At 51.7% G+C, this 14,861-nt stretch overlaps 1 long non-coding RNA gene across 4 annotated transcripts in view; it reads right to left on the reverse strand.

Moving 5' to 3' along the window:
* Positions 1–1,557: 1,557 nt before the first annotated feature.
* Positions 1,558–14,861, reverse strand: part of LOC146397122 (uncharacterized) — a 30,295-nt gene continuing 16,991 nt past the window's right edge. For 2 of the 4 annotated variants that reach the window (XR_014827136.1, XR_014827132.1), the window contains one exon: positions 3,879–7,787. This is a non-coding gene — a long non-coding RNA (uncharacterized LOC146397122). Of the gene's footprint in view, positions 2,950–3,878; positions 7,788–14,861 lie in introns of those variants that run through there. The other 2 variants (XR_014827133.1, XR_014827135.1) reach the window with 2 other exon arrangements.

Here is a 14,861-nt window from a genome sequence, read left to right on the forward strand (position 1 = left end):
GATTACTGATGGTTCCGTGACTCTGGGTGTGGGCTTATTGCCAAGGATTAAACATCTTATTCGAGATGCTCTCACTACGTTCTTGCGAGACAGAAACAGAGAAAGAATGGAGGCCACATGCCACAAACTTCAGGTTGTCCCTGGAGGATAGACTCCCGGGAGATTTGGGGATGGTTTGGGGGCCACGCCCACAGCCTGTGGAAGTTCCTAGGTCAGGGATCCAATGTGTATCATAGCAGCATCCAGAGCTACAGCAGTGATAACACCAGATCCTTTACCCACCGGACCACCAGGGCACCCCCTCCTGGGGGATTTTGGTTTCGGGAAACCAAAGGTCATGTGTTGCCAGGGACCTGCAACTGCCACCCCCCTTCTTCATGAGTGCAGCGGTTCAGCCCAGCTGTGGGGCATGGGGCCAACAGGACCACGGTTGGGAAACAGGGTCAAGCAAGTCTGCTGAGGCCGGGCCTTCAGGACAGGATGGAAGTGGGGAGGCTGGAAGGAGAGAGGTGAACGTTAGACCCGGGACGGGAGACAATAGGAGGTGTCCCTTTGCTAATCTACCCTTGGGGGGGGGGGACAACTTCCCTTTGGATCGGCCTGTGCCCATGCCCACTGCCCTGGTCAGACCCTCTGTCTCCTCCCTCCCTACAGGCTCTTCTCGGGCAGGAGCTGGGTCTGAATCCTTTTTCTCTCTCCCCTGCCCACCCCAGTGTCTTCACAGCAAGTGGGTCCGGAAGTCGAAAGGGAACAAGGAACAAGGCCTCCCCCTCTCAGGATGCCAGAGTTGGCAACCACTAATGCAGGACGCATGGTGAGTTTTGCATTTCAGATAAACATCAAATTAAATTTTTTTTTCTTTTTTTTTCTTTTCAGGGCCACACCCATGGCGTATGAAAGTTCCCAGGCTAGGGGTCAAATCAGAGGTACAGCTGCTGGCCTACACCACAGCCACAGCAATGCCTGATCCTTAACCCACTGAGCGAGGCCAGGGATTGAACCCGCGTCCTCATGGATACTAATCGAACTCATTTCCACTGCACCACAACAGGAACTCCCTAACGTTTAAGGTAAGTATGTCACTGCAGTATTGGGTATATATTTATACCAAGAAAGGAATCACGGTTGATCTGAAATGCACACTTAACCAGGTATCCGCTCTTTTTCCTGGCAGCCCTACCCCTCACGCCCCACTATTCCCAGTAATGCTGGTGGAGGTTCGAGGAGGGGTCTGGGGCACAAACTCACACCTCTTCCTGGTCCAGGTCATGGTGACCCAATATAACCACCTAGAATGATCTGCAGGAATGGAAGTCCTGGCTTTATGACTACCATCATGAGGTCGGAGAAGGCGCCCTGGACTTGGAGCAAAGTGACACGGGTCGGCAGCAGCTCCCGTCCCGGGCTGGGTGACCCAGCCATGTCCCCTCGTGTCTGAGTCCTGGCTTCCTTGCCTGCCCCTTGGGGCTAATATTGAACCTGCCCCACCTGCCCCCAGAACCGCTGGGAGGAGCAGCCCCCTATGTTCCATGCAGAAGGGCTCCCGTGAAGCCGCAGTCCTACCCGGTGTCATGATTTATTCATGTCACTTTAACAACAATACATGAACACACCGATGCATCGCCTGACTCTGAAATCCTTCCCCAGCTTTTCTCTCTCAGCCTCCTTTTCCACATGTACACAGAATTCATGGAAACGCTCTTTTCCGGACGTGGTTAAAAAGGAAGCAAAGCCAGAGCAACTGTGATTTACGTTCCTAATTCCCTTTGAAATGACTTCAGCCGTAAATAAACCACTCTCTTTGATTCTTTAAAATCAGCCTATTTCAGCAGCAAAGTGACATCTTGGAATCGGCAGTCTGCTCCATCTCACTCTGTTGGCCCAGGTGTGTCCACAGGGAAGGGACATAGAGGCCTGGCCCAGTGCCCAGCCACTGGCCTCTGCAAGCACCAGGACTACCACTGCCAACCACGTAGATCCCTGGCTCAGTGGGGCAGGACCCCCCAGCCGCACAAGCCTGCCCCTGGGCTTGGCCTCCCTTGGTTCCCCAGCAGTTCAGGGCCCCCGTGGAGGTTTCCACTGTGTTGAGCCTGAACTGACATGAAGTGTCCTGTAGGGTGTTCGGGAGGGACAGGGGTTGTGGGCAGAGACACCTGCTGAGGCAGGATGGCAGGACTGGCACATGGATCAAGGGTCCTGGTCTTTGGCTAAGAGAAATGGCCCAGAGATTCTTGCTGGCTCAGGGATGCTGTGAGTTCATGGGCGCAGCTAAGTACTGGCTCCGGGGTCAGCTGGGATTAGCCTCTTACTAATCAGAGGGCTGTGAGCCCCGGACCTCTATTTGCTCACCAGGGCAATGGGACGATAGGGGCATTCCCCCCCTCCCCCCGCCCGCCAAGCTGTCTCACAGCATCTACTGTCTACTGGCCTGCAAAGGACTTAAATCAGGGCCTGGCATCTGTCAGCGCAACCTCACCAGGAGAGAGCACTTCCTAGCAGTGGACAGGACACCCCAGGAGTGCAGAGGAGCCACGCACATGTGCACACACGTTCTGACACCCAGAGACCCACGGATACATGCACACACAAACACACACACACGTAACAAAGCAGGACCCTGCGAGGTCTTCCCAGAGTGGACCCCCCACTCACATCCTCCACCTGCCTTTCTCTACAGAAGAACTTTAGTCAAAGAACCAATTTAATAAGAGAAGTGAGAAAATGCAGAGAAAAAGGAAAACAGTCAAGCAAAACAAAAGAACAATAGTTTTGCCGGGGATCTCCCTTCGTGGCTCAGCAGTTAACAAGCCCAACTAGCATCCATGAGGTTTCCGGTTCGATCCCTGGCCTTGCTCAGTGGGTTAAGGATCCGGTATGGCCGTGAGCTATGGTGTAGGTCGCAGATGGGCTCGGATCCGGTGTTGCTGTGGCTGTGGTGTAGGCCGGCAGCTACAGCTCCGAATAGAGCTAGCCTGGGAATGTGCAAATGCCGCAGATGTGGCCCTTAAAAAAATGCAAAAAAACACAATAGTTTAGCCATTCAACAGTCAAGGACCTTGAGTTCTTCTTCAAGGACTAGAGAGAATATTCTGAGCCATGTCCTTGCAGCTGTTTTGCAGGTGCTGAAGCCCCACCGGGTGCTGAAGACCCCAGATGGGCTGGAAACAGAAGGTTGAAGATGCTCACTCCCCGATGACCTCACCACCCACCAATCAGGAAAATGTCCACGAGCTGACCACGCCCTGCTCCTCAAACGCTGTAAGACTCCTCACTACCCCTTCCAAGGGGGCACAGTCCTCAAGACACTAGCCTGTTGTGTTCCTTCTTTGCCTGGCAATTAAAACTACTTTTTTCTATTTCCTCCGACGCTGTGTCTGCATTTCTATTTGGCGTCGGGGCACAGAAGCAGCCAAGGGTTCGGCAACACACACACGCACACACACTGACGCTCGGAGGGTTTGGGGTGAGGCCCTGGCACAGGGATGTTTGCTGTGCTTGCTGTGGCCCAGGTGACTGTGACCGGAGAAAGGCAGGGGCACCACGCTCAGGGAGACTGGGGCTCCCCAGACCAGGGCAGCATCAGAAACACCTGGGGCATCTGCGTTTCTAAGTGGGGGAATGACCGCCACTGTCCGGGGACAGACAGATCTCTTTGAAGAGAGGCCGGAGCTGGTGATGTTTCGGAGAGGGAAGCAGACATTGGCCACTAGAAGCTCCTCTACCTTCTGGACACCTCCAGCCAGCGTCCCACAGGTCCCTCCCAGCCAGCAGGTAACAAACTGGTCCAGAAGCCCTGGGGCATCTCTCACGGCTCCTTCCTCCTGACCCCTGCATCTAACTGCTGACCACGTTCCTCTATGCCAGCAATTACCATCATGTGGCCTAAAATAATCATTTTATTCAATTCATGAATTAGATTCTACAACTGGCAAGGCATCAGAACAGCTTGTCTGCTTCGCGGTGTGTGGAGCCTCAGCTGAGAAGACTCAAGACTGGAATCTGGAATCATCTGGAGGCATCTTCTCTCACGTTATCTGGCAGCAGATTCTGACATCAGCTGGGACCTCAGCTGCATCTGTTGAACAGTGCACAACATGCACACATGGCCTCTTCACGTGGCCTGGGCTTCCTCCCCACATGGTGGGCTCCGGACAGTCAGAGTTTTCTAAACAGATGTCAGGGCTCCCAAGAGAACCAGGACCTAGCCTCCAAAGTCATGCTCTGTCACCTCCACTGCATGCTGGCACCTAGATCAGCCTGAACTCAAGGAGAGGGACATCTAAGCCAGCCCTCCGTGGGGAGGGTGTCATAGCATTTGCAGACATGTTGCAAACCCACCCACCATCTCAGAAGTGTCTCCAGAATGCATGCTCTCCTCCACCCCTGGCCTCCACCTTGGGCTGGGGCCTCTTCATCGCCCATCTGGGCTTTGGACACTCCTTCCTTGTTGGTCTCCCCACCTCCAGCCTTTCCCTCAAGGCCATCTGTCCCCAGCAGGATGGTCCATAACAGGAACAGACCTGATCTCTTGCTTTCTGGCCTCCTCGGGCAGAGCCAGTGGTCTGATGAGCAGAGTTCCTCTCTCCAGCCTCACAGCCTCCCTGCCTCTGCTCTAGTCACATGGCATTCCAAACCCTCCACTCTCCTTCCTGCCCTGCTGCCTTCACACACATGCTGGTTTCTCCATATGGAAGTGCCCTTTCTTCCCCTGTAGGGATGCTAGCAAACTCTTATTTTGCTTCCAAACCCAGCTCCAACCTCACACCCTCTGTGATGCCAGTCCCAACCCATGTATGATTATAATTAGGTGCAGACCAATGGTCCTCAGTCTTGGCTGCACACTGGAATCTCCTGGGGAGCTTTAGCATATATATATTGACACCTGACTGCCTCCCCCAGAGATTCTGATTTAGTGAACTGGGTACAGCCTGGGCATGGGGACTTTGAAAACTCCCCAGAAGATTGTAAGGTGCAGTTGAGGTTAAGAACTGCTGGTATAGGAGTTTCCTTGCGGCTCAGCCTGTTAAGGAGCCAGTGTTGTCACTACTGTGGCTCAGGTCCTTGGCCTGGAAACTTCCACATGCCACAGGCACAGCCAAAAAGAAAAAGAGAGGAAAGAACTTCCGGTATAGACCAGTGGTTCATAGTGTGGCTGCACGTGAAAAAAAAAAAAAAATTGGGGGCCTTTTTTTAGAGCTGCACCTGTGGCATATGGAAGTTCCAGGGCTAGGAGTCCAATCGGAGCTGCCAGCCACAGCCACAGTCATAGCCACACCAGATCCAAGCCACATCTGTGACCTACACCACAGCTCACGGCAACGCTGGATCCTTAAACCACTGAGAGGGGCCAGGGATTGAACTCACATCCTCGTGGATACCAGTTGGGTTCATAACCCACTGAGCCGCAATGGGGACTCCCACCTGGGGATTTTTAAAAGCACTCTTTTCCCCAGGGCCTCGCCCCAAGCCTATCGAATCAGAATCTATAAAGATGGGACCCCAGACAACAGAATGGGTCCTTTGCACAATCTCCCCAGATGACTGTAAGGCGAAGCCAGGATGGAAACGCACCAGGGGAAGGAAATTCTAGCTCTCACTCGGAACACGACACGAAGGGGCGTGCTCAAAACTTCAAAATCTAATTTTCAATTTGTAGGTGATCTTTGTCCTAGAAGTGAACAAGGTCACAAGTCTGCTGGGGTTTTGCCGAACTCATCACCAGGCCCTTTCCGATTTCAAAACCAATAAATGAATGAAAGTATGAATAATTCAAATGTCAATTTCATGCACCTAATAGATCCTCAATAAATATTCATTGAATGAATTAATCTGCCCATCAATCAATACAGTCCTAGTTCTAAAGCCGAGGCCCCAAATGCTTCTACGCCTCCCCCTGGACTGTGAGCTCCCAGAGGGCAGGCCTGAGGCCTCAGCCGCCCAGCAAGGACGTGTGACAAATAAAGCAACGAATCTGCACACAAAGCAAGTGGGCCCTGAATGTCTGTAGCTGTCTCTGTATTTTCTAGGTATGCAATGAATTTCTCCATGAATAAGGAGAAGCCAATATGTCATTTTTGTTGAAAGGGTGACAATGTTACAATTTAATTATGGAAATATCAGCTTGCAGGGGTTATTGTGCTTTTGTGGAGGCCTGGGAAGAAGCCCAGACGTGGCTTTTCAGCTCAACGGGAAGCCAAAGGCTCATGGGAGCCCCCAGCCATGTACAGACTCAGGTCAGGTGCCCGGCACTGCTCCCTGTGCTGTCCCCACCCCACAGTGGCTCAGCCTTTCCCAAGTTGAGGGCGTGGCCTCTGCTCCACGGCTGGGGGAGGGTGGCTGGTGGGTTCATGGCTTGTGCAGCACCCCTGTCCTGTGACCTCAGCTGAAGTGCTCCCTTCATTGCAAGAATATTCCTTCCCCAGAGGCCCCACCAGCATGGAGCTGCAGCCAAGAGGTAAAAAGCAAGGAACCTCAGTCAGACACCTGGGGTTCCCATGCCTGGTCCACCACCTACTAGCTGTGTGACCGTGGCCAAGTCACTGAGCCTCTCTGAGCCCCAGTGTCCCCACCTATAAGCCATCATCATATAAGCCCCAAAGGTCACTATGAGATAAACTGGAGCAATGTCTATAGAGCCTAAACCCCAGGCCTGGAGTGGGCAGAGGGATCAGGATTTGGCAGGTGATAGCACAGAGGTTGAGCCTCAGACTCCAGGGCTGTCCCTTAGTCACTGTGCCACTCAGAGCAAGTCACTTACCATGGTTAAGACTCGGTTTTTGCTCCTGTAAAATGGGACCGATGATGAAACTCATCACAAGTCACTGAGATGAACCCAGGCCAGGAAGGACAAATCATGGTCACTGGCTTACACCGAGCACTCAGTGTGAGCCGCCGGAATTCTTTCCACACGTTTAGAAGTATGGTTACTAACACCTGCCGTTTATCAGAATATGAGGAGCTGACTCTTCTCCCAGCAAGGGGCTGTCATGTCCCAGAGACTTACCAGCAGCTCTGCCACCGTTTTCTAACCAGCGCCACCGTTTTCTAACCAGGACAAAGGCACCTGCGTGGTTCACAGGAGGTGGGCGGAGAGCAGAGCTGCATGTCACAGGCCCGCATCTGCCTCGTGCCACCTGCCGCCACCAAGGCTGGAGGGAGGGACAAATTCAGGTGCCCGTGGGGGATGAAAAGTCCTGTTCTCACTTAGAACCTGGGCCAGCCCAGCAACCAAACCCCACACTGCCCCAACCCCAGAGCCCGCATGCAACCTTCCTCTGGAGCCACCCCAGCCCCCACCTTCTCCTCCTAGGCCCCAGAGGCAATCTGGGGGCCAGGTGCGAACACGTGCCAGGACAAGGTCTGGGTCAGGGTGACACAGTCCAGGCCAGTTGCAGCCCTGGCTGGACACAACCTCCTTCCCAAATGCACACGCGATAAGATAAGAGAAAGGAAGACGGAACATTCTTTGGCAAAGCGTGGCATTCTCCACCAACCCGTGTGCGCTCAAGTGGCCATGTCCTTGAACAAAGGTCAGCGGGCCACCTTGTTGCATCTCTTGTGTGGACATGATCAGCCTTTATCTGAGGTCGGGACTCTAAAGCAGTGCCACTGTCCAGCAAATCATGATTTTCCTAAAGCCGCCAAGGCCAATCTCTCCGGGTCCCAGGCAGCCGTGTGGATCCCAGAGCCCACGGCCCAGGAGGAGCAAGTTGGTGTCTGAAGACACGATTCCATCCGGGCTGAGCACGGCTCGCTGCGGTGACTCTGATGGCTTCACCTCTCTGGGCCTGTGAAATGCGAATAAGGTAATTAATGCTGGACACCGCCACATGCAGTGAAAGTAAATGTGCCTGTGCCAACTTTAGAGTGCCAGCAGGAGTCAGCCATCATTACTGGCCCTCCTGCTGGCCCCGGGGGGCCCCCCACTGAGGAGGGTAAACTCGAATCTGCGCTCCTGGGAGCAGTAACTCAGAGCAGCTCTCCGAAACTGTGATATTTCTCTGGTATTTCTTATTTGATCTTGAGTGTTCACACAGGCTCTGTGTTTAATTTATAGTATCTTAGTTGGTTTTAATAAAATAGCATTGGAAATTAGTTACCGTCTGGTAGATTGACGCAGCTGGTATATCAGTGCTCCAGAAAGTTGTGACTGACTGGGCCAGCCAAGGCTGCTGGGACACGAGAGATGAAAACCCAGGACACGCCCACCAGGCTCATTCGGGGGGTGCCCTCCCACCCACCCCAGTGCCCTGAGGAGTCAGGGGCTTCCTCTGGCAAGTGATCCCCCAAGCCCTGCCCCCTAGGGGCCTGGCTGCCTGCAGGTGAACCTCTGAACGGCCTCTTACCTGGATTAACCTGAAAACCCAGGCTCGTGGCCCAGCCTGTGGGAAACGGCTTTGTGGGGTGATCAGGACATGGGGTCCAGGAGGTGATCAACCTCAGCTCACCTCCCCCAGAAAAGGAAGCTACTCCTTTGAGGTCAGCAGGTCTGTGCCTTCTCTGAGACTCCTTGCAGGGGGCCCCTGGAGTCTGAGCCATAGCCTGGCCGGGAGCACTGGGAGGGCTGGGCCCATGCCAGCTCATGGGAAAGGGCAGCTGGCTCAAGTTGTGGGAGGGCTCCCCAGTCCTTGCAGTACCCCCTCCAGTCCCAGGTCCAAATGCACTGTAAGAGCAGTGCTGGCCCCCACAGCCATGGAGCAGACTTCCGGCAGGGTGGTTGGGAGCCGTCCTAGAGGGCAAGATTGCCTGGAATGTCTTCCTTCTGTGGCTGGTACAATGCCTTGCAAGCGACAGATTTGGGAGCCAGGTGAGCCTGGGTTCAGATCCCAGCATGTGGCCTTGGGCTCGGCCATCAGGTGTCTGTCTGTACAGAGCTCTGGGGAAATGACCAGATCCCTGGATTAGACCCCAAAAACCCCCACCCGGTACGCCCCTCAGAGTGGGGTGTGGGCAGCCCACTTGTTACCAAAGGAAGGTCTTCACAAGGAGGAGAGCATCACCTGTCCCTCTGAGAGCTCTGCTGGCTCTCCCTCCTTCCCAAGTGGAATCCCAACAAGGCAGCTGTGAGCACTCTTGGGGGCTATGGGGCCAGCCTGCCCCCCCCCTTGGAAGGAGGGCCTTATGCAGCGAGAGCAGGCCACGTATCTGGGACCCTGAGAAGGAGGCACCTTTGATCTCCATGAGGCAAAAGTTGACCTCAGATGTGGCCTGCCAAGATGCCAGAGCTGGTAGGATTCTCGTGAAGATGAATGAGCTACTCCTTAGCTCAGTAGTGTCAGCTTATCACCCTCATCTTCATCACCACCTCTACCACCATCATCCTCATCCTCATCACCTTCATCACAACCCTCATCCTCATCACCATCATCACCATCATCACAACCATCATCATCCTCATCATCACCTTCATCACTATCATCACCCTCATCCTCATCACCCTCATCCTCATCACCATCATCCTCATCACCATCATCACAACCATCATCCTCATCACCATCATCACCATCACTACCACTATCACCCTCCTTATCATCACCCTCATCACTATCATCACACCCTCATCCTCATCACCATCATCACAACCATCGTCCTCATCACCCTCATCACCACCACTACCACTATCATCATCCTCATCACTATCCTCACAACCATCACCCTCATCCTCATCATCCTCATCACCATCATCACCCTCACCATCATCACCATCATCACAACCATCATCCTCATCATCACCCTCATCACTATCATCACAACCATCACCCTCATCCTCATCACCCTCATCCTCATCACCTTCATCACCACCACTACCACCATCATCCTCATCATCACCCTCATCCTCAACACCCTCATCACCATCATCACAACCATCACCCTCATCCTCATCACCATCACCACCACTATCATCCTCATCATCACCCTCATCACTATCATCACAACCATCATCCTTATCACCATCATCCTCATCATCACCATCATCCTCATCACCATCATCACAACCATCATCCTCATCCTCATCACCTTCATCACCACCACTACCACCATCATCATCCTCATCCTCACCCTCATCCTCATCACCATCACCACCACTATCATCATCCTCATCACCCTCATCACTATCATCACAACCATCGTCCTCAACACCACCGTCTTCATCACCACCACTACCACTATCATCATCCTCATCATCACCTTCATCCTCAACACCCTCATCATCACCTTCATCTTCAACACCCTCATCCTCCTCATCATCACCATCACCATCATCACAACCATCATCCTCATCTTCATCACCTTCATCACCACCACTACCACCATCATCATCCTCATCCTCACCCTCATCCTCATCACCATCACCACCACTATCATCATCCTCATCAGCATCCTCATCATCCTCATCCTCATCACCTTCATCACCATCGCCATCATCACAACCCTCATCCTCATCACCATCCTCATCACCACCACTACCACCACCATCATCCTCATCATCACTCTCATCCTCATCATTATCCTCATCCTCATCACCCTCATCTTCATCACCACCATCCTCATCACCATCACCACATCATCCTCCTCATCAGCACCCTCATCACCCTCATCCTCATCACCCTCATCCTCATCACCACCACTACCTCCATCCTCATCACCATCATCCTCTTCACCACCCTCATCATCACCATTCTTATGGCTCCTGAATCCAGACTCCTTCAAAGATGAGCCTCTGTGTCTGACTCAGCCTCAAATAACTCTTGCTGGGCCTCTCATGTTTTCAGTCCCCTTTTCCTATCCCAGGGCTGCTTCGTAATTGTGGGGCCCCTTGTTCAAAATGAAAATATGGGACCCCTTATTCAAAAACCGGGGGAGGGGGAGGAAAATGCCATTAAAATCACTAAAACACAAAGTTTTTCCTATCTTCCATGTATATCTCTCTCTGTCCTGTCTGTCTCTCAACTTGTGGCGTTTTTATTTGCTATTTAATGCTGTTCTAAGTACAGGATAATTAAAATTTGTAATTACTAACATGAATTTTACCATTCATCCATTACACGTTCAAAGCCAGTTTTAAATGCAAAGACAAGAGAATTTAACTTGTATGTGGAATAATTGAAATTACATGGTACTTTGTACAGGCACGTGTGGCTTCATCCCTATCAGATCAGTGGAAATGCCGCACACAGCTCAAGGGGTTTTATTTCACTCCTTGACATTATCCCCAAGCTCTGCACCTCAGGCTTACTGCTGAGCAAGGAAGGACAGAAAGAAAAGGAACCGTGGTGGTCCTGTTTCTCTCTCTCCTTCTGTATCATCATTTTCAGTGTAAGCAGTAGACTAAGGGATGTAACCTGAGAAAGAAGAGATAAGACAGGGTCACTTGGTCCCCTCATGTTTCTGCCTCAAAGCCAGTTCTGGTTTGAACAGAGAGTGTGGCTCCTCAGGAGGTCGGGGCCCCCACCCACCCAGTCCTTGATGTGACCCGTGGGCCTTGTACTCACTTGGGGTCAGGCTGAGCTCCCGTGCCCCGGGGTCCCCTGGAGTTCTGGGTTCTCGAGGCTTTGAGAACACCATCTGCAAATGGGGAGCAAGGAAGGACCACACAAGTGCTACACGGATCTGCTCTGCTTATGTGCACACTCCGTGGTTCCCTCAGATAGCACTTACAAAAACTAAGTTCCAAGATAATGTATTGTAATTTCGAGATGGGAGCAGAAGGGCATCGAACAAAACACAGGCCCTTCTGAGCCCACCTCTGCTGGAAAGTGGGCAGAAGATGCTTGGGTTTGCCTGCCTGGGGGCTGGAGGCAGCCACGTGCAAGCAAGATGATGGAAACGCATTGTTCATGGCAATCCCCTGCCCGCGTGGGGCGGCTGTGCTCCCTGGAGAGAGGCCGGCGGGTACCCTCGGCACAGCCAGCATCCGGACAGACCTGTAGGAGCCTTGTCCCCAGCAGGGAGTGGACAGTAGGGAACTGATTTTGATTCTGGATGAGCTTGGGTAACACAAAATCCATTTCCTTCCAGAGTCTGGATGGTGTTCAGGCACCAGCAAGGTAGCAGCATGTCTCTCCCAGTGGCGGCTGGGCTGTAAACGAAGGCCCTATAGCCTGGCTGCATGTGCTCAGAGGTCAAAGCCAGATGGCTCGCACCTGCATCTGTGACACAGGGAGCAGGCAGCAAAACTCAGTACATTTCCTCAACTAAACTGGGAACAACAGGGATCACGTGGGAGTTCCCGTTGTGACACAGGGAAATGAATCCGACTAGTAACCATGAGGTTGCGGATTCAATCCCTGGCCTCGCTCAGTGGGTTAAGGATTCAGTGTTGCTGTGAGCTGTGGTGTAGGTCGCACACGCAGCTTGGATTCGACCCCTAGCCTGGGAACCTCCATATGCTGCAGGTGCAACTCTAACCAAAAAGAAAAAAAACTGACCATGTAAATACCAAACAAACCCTCACAGTCTCATGGCCCCCAGGAGAAGGGGAGTCCTGACCCTACTTCCTGTGGATGCCCCCAAGGCTTAGAAAAGCTAAGTGACAGCGCGGCTACTGTCCCAGCTTTACACGGGAGGAAACAGAGATCTGGAGGTTACGCAAGCTGACGTCACCCCGACAACTGCGTAAGGCCCGTGTCCCCGTCCAAGTTGGACCAAGTCCCAGGAACGCATGAGCTCACCCAGGTGACAGGGCATCATAACCTTTACCGTAGGACACCAAGGTGGGTGGCTGCCACTTGCTTTAGACACAGGGTGTCTCACGGGCCACATTTATGGAAAAAAGGGCCACTTGGGGGGAGGACGTCCAGCCTGTGCACCTGCAGCGGCCCTCGGCAGCCAGCCTGAGACAGCAGAGCCCTTCAGGCCGTGGAAGGGCTGAGGAAGGATGAGGCACACGGGGGCAGCGCACAGCCCCGGCTTGCACCCTCTCTCTCCCCGCCCTGGAGCAGGCAGTGCTCAGACTCTGCTCCTCCCTCTACCCTCTCTCTGGAGGCTGGCTGTCCTCTGTGGCCCAGCCTCCCTGGCTGTGCCGCTGCTACCCTGGCCTGCATTTCCGCCCTCCAGCTAGAGAGGGCCTGGCAGCCTCCATCACCGAGGCCTCCACACATCTGGGAGGCGTCCCCCTCTGCCCTGTCCTGCTCACACTCCCTCTCTCTCTCTCCCACACACACACACACTCACACCCCTCTATTTCTGTGTTGGCCCCTCTGCCAATTTGAGGCCTTCTTCTCCTGTCAGGCCATCCTTCCATCCCAGGCTCTCCCAAGCCTCACGTCCTTCTCTCTCATGATGCCCTAACCTGAGCTTCTGAATCACAAGTGTACGAATGCCCCCAGCTCTGGAGGAAAGAAAGGAAGAAAGAAAGGAAACGTCATTCCTAAACCAACATTCGGCAGAAAACACACTGAAGTTCAAGAAGTCTCTCAGAATATGCGCATCAAGACGACAGAGGACTGAGTTCCCGTCGTGGCGCAGCAGAAACCAATCAGACTAGAAAACATGAGGTTGTGGGTTCAATCCCTGGCCTCGCTCCGTGGGTTAAGGATCCGGTGTTGCTGTGAGCTGTGGTGTGGGCCAGCGGCTACAGCTCCTATTAGATCCCTAGCCTGGGAACCTCCATATGCTGAAGGTGCAGCCCTAAAAGAACAAAAGACCAAAAAAAAAAAAAAAAGAAGAGGACAATATGAGGAAAAAAAATATGAGACATATAAGATCAGTCTAAGAAGTCCTGTGTTAAGAATTCTAGAAAAAAATAGAAGGTAGAAAATACATAAATTAGAACACCCCCAAGCACCAAAAGAACGCATACATCTTCTGGTCACTAGACCCCGCCAAGTACAAAGAAGAATGAATAAAAAAAAAGACCCACTCCCAGACACATTCTCCTGAAATCTAGAAGTCCAAGAGGAAGGAGAAGATTCTAAAAGCCTCCAAACAAGAAGAAAAGATTATCTGCAGGAGTTCCCGTCGTGGCACAGCGGAAATGAATCCAGCTGGGAACCATGAGGATGTGGGTTCAATCCCTGGCCTCACTCAGTGGGTTAAGGATCCAGCGTTGCCATGAGCTGTGGTGTAGGTTGCAGGTATGGCTTGGATCCTGCCTTGCTGTGGTGTGACATAGGCCAGGATCTGTAGCTCCAATTCGACCTGGGAACCTCCATGTGCCTCAGCCCTAAAAAACAAAAAAAAAAAAATTACTTAATTAATTAATTAAAACTCTAAACTTACAATTCTATCTGTTCTTTCAAAAACTAATTAGCATAAGGATAACGGAAGCTTTTGGGGATATAAAAACACTTAGAAAAATTTATATTCTAAAATATTCTTGTTGAAAAATATTCTCCCAGGATATCCTCCAGCAAATAAAAAAGTAATCCAGACAGGAATTATTTTAAATGAGGATTCTAAAACAGAGTAGACTTAACCCAGAAGTCCAAGGAAAATAGTCCAGGATCACAGCTGTGTAGCAGAACTAAAAAACAACCTGTCCAAATTGTAACTGGAGATGAGAGATTCTGAAAGATGATAAATATTCAAGAAGAAAGCATTTTTCTTTAACAAAGAGTACGGTTGAGTGACCAGGCCTTAAAGATATAATGGAGGTACGCAGAAAGAAAAAAGCGAGGCAATTAGAAACTTCCAAGAAAGAAAAAAGAAAAGAAAAAAACAATAAGCAAAAGTCCTGGTCGAATAATAAAGAAACTAAAATTTAACAAAGTTTGAGCAATCAATGGAATATAGCAAAAGTAAATCCATTTTACTTAGGTTCCTATAATATTTTCCTTCTAGTATTTATTCTATTTATCTTTTAATAACTAATCTATAGTTAAAGCACCAAACCCTCAATTATAGTTAAGAATGAAACATAA

The sequence above is a fragment of the Sus scrofa genome, chromosome 14 (genome assembly GCF_054392235.1).
Source record: "Sus scrofa isolate SSC_HxYL_T2T_F1_AM1 chromosome 14, Sscrofa_HxYL_maternal_Yorkshire_Landrace_v2.0, whole genome shotgun sequence".
Lineage (NCBI taxonomy): Eukaryota > Metazoa > Chordata > Mammalia > Artiodactyla > Suidae > Sus > Sus scrofa.